General features: G+C 41.4%; 1 protein-coding gene across 2 annotated transcripts in view; it reads right to left on the bottom strand.

Annotated features, from left to right (window-relative positions):
• Positions 1-13,222, bottom strand: part of LOC309714009 (disks large-associated protein 1-like) — a 96,726-nt gene extending 83,504 nt beyond the window's left edge. Inside the window, exon 1 of one of the 2 annotated variants that reach the window (XM_082546057.1) lies at positions 12,903-13,222. The gene's annotated coding sequence lies outside the window, so the exon portion shown is untranslated. The remainder of the gene's footprint in view (positions 1-12,902) is intronic. The other variant, XM_082546058.1, reaches the window with a different exon arrangement.
• Between the last annotated feature and the right edge of the window lie 99 nt (positions 13,223-13,321).

The raw sequence follows: 13,321 nt of genomic DNA, 5'->3' as shown, positions 1-13,321 counted from the left end.
GGAGGCTAAAATGAACAAATATGCTTTCGTATAGAAGGTTCTGAAACCAAGCTGTTGTTTCAGATTGTGTCTAGAAACTACTAGAAACTGTGATTTTAGGATTGGTATTCTCTATTCTGATGCTTCCTTCTTTTGTGCAATGCCATGCGAGAACCATGAGTGTTTGCCAGCATTTATCTAACTACATTTCCTTAAATGTGTAAGCTTTAAAAAAAAAAAAAGCAGATAAATATATCAGGTAATGCTCAGCTCGGTTCCTTTCGCAGGCTGCAATCTTGAGTTCGCTGAGCTTGTCACAGAAAGTTGCCCCTCAGATCTTTGCAGCATTGCAATGTTCATTAATCTATAAACGTGCATTCACTTTTCAATCGGTGCGTGTGCCTGTGTGAACAGATGGCATGTAGTGATACAGATAAAAGAGTATTGTGATGTGCCTGGAGCATGAGACTCTGTCCGTGGTGCTGAAGTCATTCCTCCAAGCTGCACTAGCTTGCTCTCAGTCAGGGACATTCATTCATCTCTCCCTCTTCCCTTTCCACTATGTCTCTGTCTCACTCACACACAAAAATACACATGCAGACACACACACACACACACACACACACACACACACACACACACACACACACACACACCATCACTTAGTTTCAGCCAAAAACATATTTTGATCTCCCTGCAAATCTGCTGTCCTGAATTCAATCCAAAACCACTTTTATTATGTACATCAAGATTATCTATACTAAAAGTGGCATGTCCCTGAAAAGGCTCAACGAGAATGCAGGCGTAGCTGGTGACCTGAAAAAAAAGCACCAATAACAGGACGAGAAGCCAGCTAATTCCACATCAGCCCCATCGCCCAGGCCACAGGGCCAACTGATGCCTGACCTCCAGCTGTCAGTCCATTTTGTGCTCAATTAGCAAAGAACTCTCCCCGTCACCCATGTGCACAGATCTCAGCATGTGTGACCTTTTTTTCTTCCCCGCTAATTAAATTACAAATAAATCTAGCCTCTAAATGTCTCAGTCACTAAAGAGTTGACAGGATGTGGGCGTGGATTTTCAATTAATATTCGTTTTTTCCCCCCCCCTATCTGCATTTAGTGTACATCTCCTGCAATGAATTTTAACAGTCACCGTTTAGGTGCATTTTAATGGTGCCCCAGTAAAGAAAACAAAACAAAAGAGAAAAAAAAACACAAGAAAGAAATGGATGTGACCAATTTGTCTTCTTCCTGTGGGTGTGAAATGACTAACAGTGAGCAAATGCATGATGCATGTGCCCCAAAATTGTCACAACTCGCTGTTATGTAGTTTGAGCCATTTTCGAGCCTGTTAAACACGTCGCAAAAAGAAATGGAAGAAAATGGCCTCTCGTGTATGTAGAAAAATAACCCCTAACACCCCTGAAAATGCTAGTTGCGTGAAAGGGGGCAATCTAGATGATTGGTTATAAATAGGGGTTTGTCCTTCAGTGCCTATACATGCAGCTTATTAGATTGAGAAGAAGGTGTTCCCTTCTCATCTTCTCCCTCTCACTCTCTTCCACCTCCTTCCGTGCCTGCCACCTTGGCATCGGTCGTGTTTTGGCTTTGTACCACAGATTCAGCCCCTCCCTCCTCTGCCTCCACTCGTTCTCTTTCCTTCTCTTGCAGTCAACGTGCAACATGGTGATTTACGGCAGAACCTAAAAACACCACACGCGGAGTTGCGTTTATTTTACACCCCTTCTGGCATGTTTTACAGATTTGTGTAGTAGTATCATGTGATATCGTGAAAACAAGCCTGATAATGGTCAGTGTGTTTGTCAGCCTCTGTAATCTGTATAGACTTGAATTTACAAATGACTGTCCCAGTAAAGCACATAAGAATCCATGAATTAATGCAAAAAGGATTACTTCTATTTAAGATATTGTTAAGGAAGCCTTGAATCTGGATAAAAAGCATAAAGCTAAGATAATATAATCTGCAAATAGAATTTTAAAAAAAGATAGTTTGACACATCAAAACACGATTTTTAACACAGGATGCTAAAAATAACCATCTTTTCTTGCCAATCAAACACTGACAATACTGTTCTTAGCACAACTAATTTATAATCAACTAAATTGAAAACAATATTCAAAAAGCGTTGCTGTCAAAGCTGACCCTGCTGATGAATCACACTGGAATGAAATCAAAACTGCCTGTAAGTCCAAGTCCCTGCTAGCATCAATATCATCAAGTTCAATGAAATATTTAGTTATTTTTTTCCACTTGTTTGTGTGCAAAAACAACCCCAAAGCAGTAGCGTTCACGTATTCACACAGTGACACACACATACAGTCACCATCTGTCATACTGTAACCTCCCCAAGCTCGCTCTCCCTCGCCGTCCTGCTGGGACACATGCTCACTAATCATTCCATAACTTTGTTACCACCTCATTATGGCAGTTAGTAAGCACCATTGCTAGATTTAACACTTTGTAATGAACTAGCAGTGTGGACTCATCCACTTGACAATTGTATTGATTCACTGCTCCGTGACAAACAGGACCAGTGAGACTGCGTGGTAGCAATGCTGACCTCCACCTGTCTCAAACTACTCCCATCATTGTATCCATCTGCCTTGTCTTCTTCTACATCTGATAATCCTGCAGTAATGGTTACCGCTCAACATTATGTTCAGACTTCAATAAGGCATTGTTGCACACAATGAAAGGCTGTCATGTACAACAGCTTTCAGAGTTGAACTGGCTCCATTCAAAACATGCTGACTGATGTGTTTACACAAACACATCGATAGTTTCACGCCACCTGGGAAAAAAAGAAATATCAGAGCAAAGTGACTTGCCAGGGAACAAAAACAAAAGCAAGCGCCAAGATTTGAAGACCAAAATGAGGAGAGAATTTGTGCCAAATTGGCTCCATAGCAGAAATCCCTGAGAGGATACAGCATGAGAAACTGCCCAGTGCATCTATGATTATATAAGTTAAATGTGCATTGTCTTTATACCGTTTTGGGGGGACTTACTAGAAGATCTTTAAAAGGAGCCTAGAATGATTTTAGGCAAAGAACGATTCTCCTATTGCCAAAGGGTTTCTTTTGAAAGCAGACAGACAAACCTCAGTGTTTGCAGCTGCTGTGAATTTTTATTTCAGCCAACTGGGAAACATCTCATGGGAAGTGTTATTTAAAAAAAAAAATGCGAGAGAGAGCTCAGTACAGACTGAGCTACTCTTACTGGTTAGAGTGAAATGGGACGCTACTATGGGTGCAAACCAAATTAGATTAGTCAGGGACAAAGTTAAGTAAGAGGAGGGGATTGACTTAAAATCAAACTAGCCCGATGACCTCCTGGTTAAGAGAGAACCAGGTGGTCGTTGAAGCAGATAATCCCTGAACAATCCTGCCCCCGATGCTACCCATCTACTCACACACAAATGTTCAACCCCGGTGATGCACATGCAGTGCCATTTATTTGTTTAATGAGTTTTCCCTAAATGAACTCCTTTATTATGTTTGTGCAAAACAACTCCCACAAAGAGACCAGAATCATTTACAGAGGTCTTGGTCATACTGGAAGCACTCCCAATAATGTATAACAGGAGCAAACATGATGCATTAGCACTGCACAAGTAATAGATTTCACATCTGCATCTACCTCCAAAGAAAAGTATTTTAATTTAAGGACGGTCGTGACGTGATACACTCCTTTTAACAACTCATGAAATCATGCTCTCTTGTTTGGCTCTTCTGCACAGCACATTAGCCATCTCCTCCTTGTTCTCCCGCTCGCATTGCCTCCTCATTCATTGGCCCTTGTGCCTGATTTAGCCAGTGCCTTGGGCCTGCAGCAACTGGCAGTGGTATAGAGGGCCATGTAAATGTCACCGTCTCAGAGGCTGTGCTCTGCGGAGCGTGAAATGAAATCTGGCAGAGTTTTAGGGCCCTGCCTTTTCTCACATGGACATTCCACAGTACGTAGGTCCTATATGAAACTCCAGCACATGTTATGATTACATCTAGACCCCCACCCTGTGCCTCCTCTCTTTATCAATTATTTAAGTGTCAAATGTGCTGCAGTGTTGCAGTCAGTTTCAAGTGGGAATTAGTTCCCAACCTGATTATTGTTATTAGTTTGAGAACAGATCATTGCTGCTGTCATGTAAAAGTTAGCTTCGCTAATCCCAACTAATCCTATGAATCATGCAACCATATCAAGATTACCCCATGTTGTATTCATGTACTGTATACAAAATGGGACAAATACACTTCATGTCTACCCAGTGATGGACACTTGTAAGCCTTATTTCTAACTACTCAAATATCAATTGTGTAATTTTGAAATTACATCAGCTTATGCTCTGTTCCAATAAGAGAAGCTAGAAGAGCTGAAAAAACTGTAAGCTGCCACTGAAAGTCAATGGGTATTTCAACTTTTCACAGCAGGAAAAGCTCCCTGTAGGGTTTACTGGGAAGATTGGCACTATGCTTGAGGGCCACTCTCTCAAATAAATCCAAAACACAAAGGGCCTTTGAGGCTGCGCGGACGCATTGATGGAGGCCAGTAGGCCGAAATGTTAGCATGTTTGTTGACAGGGCTGGATTAATTAGTGAAATTGAGATAAGTCTACTTTGTCCTGAAGCCCCGCATGTGCTACCTTTTTTACCCTAAGTTATTTAACGGTTGATTATATGACATGGTTTAGCACCACAAACTACTATACTGGGTGCATCCTTTTAATGCTTTAACTAACTTTCAGCCTGCACTGATGCCATTCTGGATCTAAAACAACTGTGTCAAACCTCCCTGCGCAGTCAGTCCTGCCTCTGACGATCTCATGCAGGCTTTTGTTATCAAGGATTGGATGAAAATAAGCATGTGTACTGTGCAGGATTTTAAAAAAAAGGGGGGGGGGAAATGCATCAGAATTCCTGTACGACATTCAGGACACAAGAGCTATCCTTCTAGCTAGCGCTGTCAGCCTTTAGATGAGCTCAATAAAAACCCCATTCAAAAGTGATGAGATCAATTAAAGGCTGTCATCACAAAATATCTACCCTTTCAAATACCCATTGTTAAAATTACCCTCTATTGCTTATCATCTCCATTCATCTCCCCGCCATGCACTTAAAGTCAGGCACTTGCGGACATTTACAAATAGGCTCCTCTATTCCATTTAGAGCTGTACCTTTTGCAGCTTATCTTGTGTAATGGGCTCTTAAATAAATCTCCTTGCTTTAAATACACAAGAGCCTTGCTCATGGAGGCTTTCCTCGACGTAAGATCACATGACAGTCTGGACCTCCCATGGAGACTGACAGGCACGTGACATGCTAATGCCCACTGCTGAGTGTTCTGCAAAAGGAGGAGGTTCTTTAAAAAGATTGAATATATAGCAAGTTAAGTGAATTCCAAATCTCACTAAAACACCATTATTAGGGAGACTGCAAAGTGCTCTGTCATTAACCAGAAACTAATAAGAGACATACACATGGGCCTTATTAAACAGTCTGCCAAGGCTGAGGAACCACACTTGCCCATGAGCTATAAACTGGATAAATAAAACTGTGATCACACTTTCTCCCTGTGTGACACTGCCCAGCATCTCACGGAGAAGTCGATGCTGGGGATATCTTCGTCATGTCCCTGATTCATCATCTTCCTCCTTCTCCTGTCACAGCTAGTGAGAGGCGGCCAGGCCGGCTGCTAGAGGGCACTGCAGAAAGCTGGGGCACGAAGGGATGCTGGCTGGTCAAGAAAAGCCCCCCCCCACCCCCCTCCCTATTGTTCCTTTAAGCCACTCCTCAGAAAACTAGTATGCTGAGTAATACAATTGTATGATATCTGGGGAAAAGAGGGAAATCCTTGATGGAAACCAATAAAAACTGAAACGATAAAGACAGTTTGACATATGAAAGTAAAAGAAAGTGGAATTTTCTTTAAAGCTTTAATCTTGAAGGCTTAAACTTCATCAAATGCTGTTATCGATACTGTTGATGCTATTTATGGTGTCATTAATGCCTGACATCCTTTAAATAAAAGTATACTGACAAAAGCAACATGTCCCGAGCTAGATAAGCCCCAATGTTAACAGCCGACTCCATAACCATATCAGACCTGCATTAGTTGAAGGCAAGCTGAATATTGTCTACTGCTGTCACTTCACATCAAAAACAACCAACTAGTAAAACATGGAGTGGCTTTTATTGTGAAGCAGTTACAGCAAATGCAGTACTTTTGTCCCAGAAGTTAATTCTACCCGTAACAGCTTCTGACAGCAGATCAGTTTTCAATATCACTGAAAGTAAATGAAAAAATCTGATATTCTGGCGGCTACATATCCAAACAGGAGAGTTTCTGTCCTTGCTATAAAGAGAAAATCCAAAAATGCCATTAGTAATGACATTAGCATGTGTTAAAAACAAAGCTTTCCTAATTGCGCAATATAAATAATAATAATAACAGTTTAAGCTGTATGCAGTATGTTTGCCCCCATATCAAAACTTCGTTGGCGATCGTGGCTCAAGAGTTGGCAGTTCGTCTTGTAATTGGAAGGTTGCCGGTTCGAGCCCCGGCTCCGACAGTCTCGGTCATTGTGTCCTTGGGCAAGTCACTTCACCCGTTGCCTACTGGTGGTGTCCTGGTGGCGCCAGTGTCCGGCAGCCTTGCCTCTGTCAGTGCGCCCCAATGTAGCTTGCCATCACCAGTGTGTGAATGGGTGGATGACTGAATATGTAAAGTGCTTTGGGGTCCTTAGGGACTAGTAAGGCACTATACAAATACAGGTTATTTACCATTCTTCAGGAACTGATGGTCTAATAACATACCTAAGCAGGCTCTGGCTTCTCTTCTTAAATGGCTCTTAAATTCCCGCTCCCTTCCCAAAGGTGCAACACGGTGCATCAGGCTTGGATTGGAAAATCTCCCATCAGTATGAGGCAACGGTGAAAATGTCACATTAATTTATTACCGCAGGGATGTGACACCTGTGCTATTTGACGGTCAAATAGTTTGACATGACACTGATTGTGCTCCTACTAATCATCCTACCCAGGTGGTTAGGGTTTCATGAGGATGATTGCCATGAAAACATGGGTGCTGCAGCAACAGGACCCACATTAAAAATGGCTGCTAGGCTTCTGTCAGACAGTCATCAGATTTTATTTATTCAATAACAGGCTATATATGTTATAAAATATTTTTGGATTGTTTGGATACAAAAAAAGACCCCTGTTTTTAGCAAAAATGACAAAATGTAGCAAAATGGACATGTGCACACACTATTATAGGCTTAAAATAAAGCACTGCTCAGGATTACCTTTCACTGTTCTATCGATACCATAATCTTTAATGCCTCCTGCCAAAACAGCAAGAACTTGTCAAAATCTTCTCAAAGAGGCATCAATCCTCTCCTCTCATTACTGTCAGTCTGGGAGACAAGCTATTTAGACTTTCCTAAAGCTTCAGTATGCATGCAAATGAAAGCCCTTGGCTTTACTGTGCACACATGCTTACAGACTTTGGTGCAAAAAAAAAAAATAGCATCAATGCTGCCGCTGGCTTTTCAGATTTTAGTCAGTCAGTGTTGTTTGGAATTATAGGGTGAAATCCTGTTTAAATAACAATGGCATAATGCCACTTCTCATGCATGTGAGACACATGTCTACTAACCTACTAACCCACCTCGCAACTGGGGCATTTAGGGACTTCACTTAGCTGTAAGGGGCTTTTCACATGCATAGAAAAAACACCATGGAGCTGTAAGTGAGAAAAGCAAATGTGTAAACCTTTTCAGGAACAACATGACTGGTATTTGGCTTTTTTAAAATAATCCAGCTAATGTTAAAGTGGAGGAATTTCAAATCAGGCCATGTGGATGTATCAAGTCATCCTGAACCACTTTTTTAAATGTTCTACTTCGGTGGTTAAATGTAACAATTTCTCAAATTCCTGATTCATGTTTACCTGTGGAGAAATCTAATCTACCAATTTAAAATGTTTTGAGTCATTATATTCAATATGAATTTAGGATCAATGGGCATTCTTTAGGCACTGTAAAAAAATTACATAATTACATTTGTAAGTTGGAATACAGAATACAAGAAGGATTCCCTCAATAGACTCCTTTTTGGCATAGATTTACACATTACATATACAGAAAGCATAACAGCTGTGCAGCAGTTGTTGTTTTGTGTTTTTTCCCCTGAGACTACACGGTTGTTAAACCTTCTTACATTTGGTTTACACACACCCAGAGCTAAGGAGAATCAAATTTAATGTCCTTCTCCAGTACAGGCAGTCATATAGTGGATTCAGCTTCTCAAATCTAGTACCACTGAGGTCATAACATAATGTTTCCATTGCTTTATGGCATGCATTAGGAATGAAATTGAAAACTAAAACCAAAGAATTTGATTATCTTTTTTTAATGAAATCAAAGTAGTTAGCCAACTACATTTTCTGTTTATCTTCTGATAAAGGATTAAATTGTGTACGGATAGATAAATAATATTTTAATCGGGCAGCCTGAATCACGTATATCTCCCTCAAGTGCATATCAAATGCATCTTCTATCTAATGTGCATATGCATCCAGAGTATGTGGCCTCTATGATGGGAAAACATTCATGCTAATTAGATTGCAAGCAACCCAATACTCGTAAGCACGAGTCTATATGTGATCCATTGTGAGCTACTGCTTCCACTATTAAACCACAAATCTGTTTCTCACAGACACATTATTGTTGGTATCCATTCCGTAGGTGACCACACACTCCACAACACTTGATTAAAACCATCCAGACAGTTATCTATGGGGTACATTTTCACAGAGGAGGCATTTGCATGTCTGTATTTCTTAATCCAGGCCCTCAGCTCGCCATCACCGGAGAGTATCAGGATCTACCACTATCAAAAGACAGTTTAAATGAGGCAAGTAGCAAGCGGAGTGTTTCTGCTCAGAATGGCAACAATAATGGGATGTGTGTGCTGTAACCTCACACACAAGTTCGGTAACACTTCAGAATTGCTTAGCATTCAGCAGCTGATTCCACCACTGAAAGGGATATGCATCTTTACTTAGAGAGAAAGAGAGGGAGAGTGTGTATAGGTAGTCCTCCCCAGTGTCTGGCTGAAGGCCTCCCTGGTGGATTATGTTACCCAACAATGGCAGTGGCCTTTCACAGTTGGAGCATGCTGCAATAGCTGGAAGGCAAACGACCATGACTCTCTCCCCATTTCTCTCACTCTCCCATCAGAATTGACATTGTTCCCTGGCAAAAGCAGGTCTAATGTATGTCTTTATACTACATTTATACTAACTATATATATATATATATATATATATATATATATATATATATATATATATATATATATATATATATGTGTGTGTGTGTGTGTCACATCGTTCAAACATTAAACGCCTTGGACTGCAGATTGGATGTAAAAAGATACACTGTACGCTACTTTGTGTTTTTAAATGTGTATAGAGATGCATGCTGTCAACAGTGAGAAAGAAAGGCAGCCCGGGGCTTAGACTGTAGTGTGACCTGCAGGCATTAGCAGGCATGAAGGGAAGCTGTAATGGCAAACAATGCTCCTCATCAGTGACTCAAAAGCTACTGCACACACAGAAATCCCACAGCGGAGCACTGTATATCCACCAAAGTGACATTATCAGTGTCAGTATACTTTGCCTCATGCTTTAGCTGCAGTCTGATATCAGGGTCCCCACAAATTAATTATATTTGTCAGCTGAGTGACTGTCTCAGATAAACGAATGAATTATGGCATTCAAGAATATAGAAAAAAAAATGTACAATATCAGAGATGCTATTACGAGCAAATCCTAGGAAGCAGAAAGCGTTTTGTGGCTTAACCCCTGCCAATAGACAGATAATCTCAGAAGTGTAGTATTAGTACAGGTTGCCGTGCACCGAGTATGCGTTCATTCAGCATCAAGCACAGTGTGTCCCGTTTCACTGGTGATGGCACACCAATTCTTCACGAGGGCCTGTGCACAGTCTCTAATGCAACCGTCTTTGTTAAGTTCGTAGTTTGATCCTAAAAAATAACTTTCTTTAGCTTCTCTGAGCTAACACACAGCTTTTTCTCCTGGTTTAAAAAAGATTCACAGGAGAAAAGCTGAAGAAATTAAATTGGCCTGCTGACAGCTCCCATACGACCAATCTAAGCAGCACCAGAAAGTGCGCAGGCTGAGATTAGACGGGTAGAGCAGGAGTGCTTGAAGAGTCCCCTCAAGCCAAACTGGTAAGTCTTCTTATTGCCAGAGTGAAACCTCGGAAACAGAAGATGTCCTGTTCTCATAAGTGAACCACAGACGAGCAGCAAGACATAGTGAGACCCGACAGGGCTCGGCGCTGCTGAACAGTGCAGTGTAATTAAAATTCAAGAATGAAAAAAAGAACACAGCCTGGATTTATAGCACATCAGAGAATCCGGCAATAGCTGACTCATCATTGCTGTCATCCACAACCATCATTATGATATGACTGTGACTTCTGGTCTTCACTAATAAAACCTGAGGGGCGACAAGTCATGAGTAACAGCTATGTCATCACTGTGCTTTGCAAAATCTTCTTTGCCGTCATTGTGCCTTAATTTTATTGTAAACCCTTGAGGTGTCAGAAAGCAATATTTGTCCCACTGCTAGTCCAAGCCTCCCTTCTGCCCCCCAGGCTTCTTAAATCTGATGGCCCCTTTAATAATTGCACTTTAATTTCAGGCTTCCGTGGCTTAAGAGGCAATCTCATGCAGAAGAGAAAGCAAGCTTGTTTGGTCTGCCCGCGATGATGATACATTTACATCTGGACAGCATTATTTGCATGATTGAGTGAGACTTGGTGAGGAAGGAAGAAGTGTGAAAAGTACAGATATTCAGCATCCATTATCTCACCTCGAAAGCATTCTTAATATTCCACTGGCAGCACCCAGAAAGCAGTGACCGAGGAAGTGTTTAAACGTATTTTTTTGTAGCAGAGCAGATATCATCGCGATTTTAACTAAACAGGATCAACAAAAATACAGTCCGACAAGGACAAGCCATTCGATTACTGATGTGGACAAAGTAATGGCTACAAATCATCCACAGTTCAGTCAGTTACATTTTCTGTGACTTTGCTGAATATGTAGAAATGACACAAGGGGATGCTACTAGAGCTGATAACAGCATCAAGACAAAAGGGAAGCTAATGAAGGATAGGGTTTAGAGTTCAGCCCCGAGTCCATCATTAACTGACAGGCAAAGACGAAATGCTGCTAATGATCACTCAGACACTCCTCCTCCTCCATGGTGGTATGAAGCCACTGCAGTCAGTAATATGAGTTGCAGAGGGTCTGTAAAGGAGGACTGGGTTGGAAAGGTGAGCAGATGTAGAACCCTTGTGTTTAACAAGGAAAGCGTGCATGATTATAGTTTAAGGAAGTGACACATGTGCCGAGGGAAGATCAACAGATTGAGGGATTGTTCCCTGCTTCTTTGAGATAAGAGAATGTGCTTGGGTCGTCTGCGTGCAATGCCTTTCAATTTCTGTAGGAATATAAAGAGGAAGATAACACGGGGAGAGTGGGAAAAAAAATCATTAAATATGCTTCTTGTTCTGTAGCACATGACCTCAAAATGTGCAGATCTGCATGAGCTGCAGCTTTCAGTCAATAGTCCCATTTCTGTGTGTGTTAAGTGCTTAGTTCATTTTGGGAGTCTATTAATGGCTTCTTCATAGTTCGTTAACCTCTTAGCCTTGATCCCTTCCTGTCATTCTTGAATTCTGTTCTCTCTACCTTGTAGCATGCATATATATGTATGTATATGTATAACAAATCAGTGCCCCTCCACACACGCAAGAATTACTGAGTGTATCATTCCCATCCATAATGAGCCATTAATGCAGCGTTATTTTCGCAGACAAACTCCTTGTGCATTTTTACATCAGACAAGTGATCCATTCACATCACATCTGGAGTTAGTCCAGAGAGTAATTTACAGATGTAGCGTTGTTCATTTATATGGGCTGAATTACACAGGCTACTACTCGAGGCAGTGTTTTAATGACTGGAATCACACATTCAGGCTGGAAGAAGTGCAGAATACATTCAACATCAAAGCCAATTTCCAAGGAGACTGGGTGACCAAAGAATAGTCTGAATAAACCCACAGAGCAGCTTGACGTGGATATAGAAATAAGGAATTTAACCCCTAATATCCAGTAGAGCTCGCACCATCTGCAAGGCTTCAGCGCTGGATATTAAGAAGTGACCAGAATGCTACCCCCAAACCTCTGGACGTGGAGAGCCATGGCACATGTTCTCATGGTCACTGCTGCATCCTCGTCTAACAAGTGGCAGTATCATGTTCTGATTCCCCCCCCCCCCCCCCCAAGCATTCATTAGAAGAATCACTGTTTACTGTGTTCTTGTAAAAGAGAAATTCTGCAGTTTGTCGTCATATTAAAATCCCAAATACGCAATTGCAGACGCGGTTGTTCCGTCAAGGCGCACGGAAAGGGTGATTGGATATTTTTGCCTCATTATCACTTGCGGCAAGTGGTAGGGACAGCTGTCAACGTGCTAAAGGGGAACGTCCAGACCAACAACTTTGCCCAAATATGAGGCGTTTTGTGTTTTTGTTTTTTTCCTCTTTAGGTGCCCCGTGTTTTAAAGAAACTTGTACAAAAAAAAAGAAAAAAAAATCTAAACAGTAAATCGTGAAGAAAATAATGTGACAACATGAGAAAAAAAACAGTATTGTATCCCAGGTTTGCATGTTTTAATAAAAGTAGATGTCGAAACACTACTTGATCAAAGAGAGGATTGTTTTTAAGTCACGACAGGTGCAAACAAATACTCACTGCAGAATGAATGAAACGGGGGAAAAAACAATTTGCGCAGTTGCCCTACCTTGTCAACACAGTAGACTGACCGTCCCACAGTTGCCTCCAGAGTAGTCCTGGGGATTCGGCTGAAATTGCTTCTTTGCTTTGAGATTATTACAAGTCGGGATTGATCATATACGACGTCACTTGGGTGATAAGGTCCCACTGACTGTAGTATCTTCCTGTATCGCTCCGTCTGTGAGCTGCAGAGGCATCACTGAACGTATGAAACAGCGCTTCACACGAACGGAGAAAGGGAAAGTCCGACATGGAGTCTGCTGCCTGGATTCCTCCGCGGTAGAGTCGTCCGGATTTGACTCACGAAACATACTCGAGACCAGCTGTAAAATTCTTATGATGTCATGTGAATTAACACTTAAGCTTAGGTTGTTATAAGCAAAAGGCGGGAAACTATAAATATACTCACAGCTGCATTTAATTAGC

This window comes from Aulonocara stuartgranti, assembly GCF_965226115.1.
Source record: "Aulonocara stuartgranti genome assembly, chromosome: 9".
NCBI lineage: Eukaryota > Metazoa > Chordata > Actinopteri > Cichliformes > Cichlidae > Aulonocara > Aulonocara stuartgranti.
Note: the sequence above shows the minus strand (reverse complement) of the source record. Positions and strands in the feature narration are given on the sequence as shown.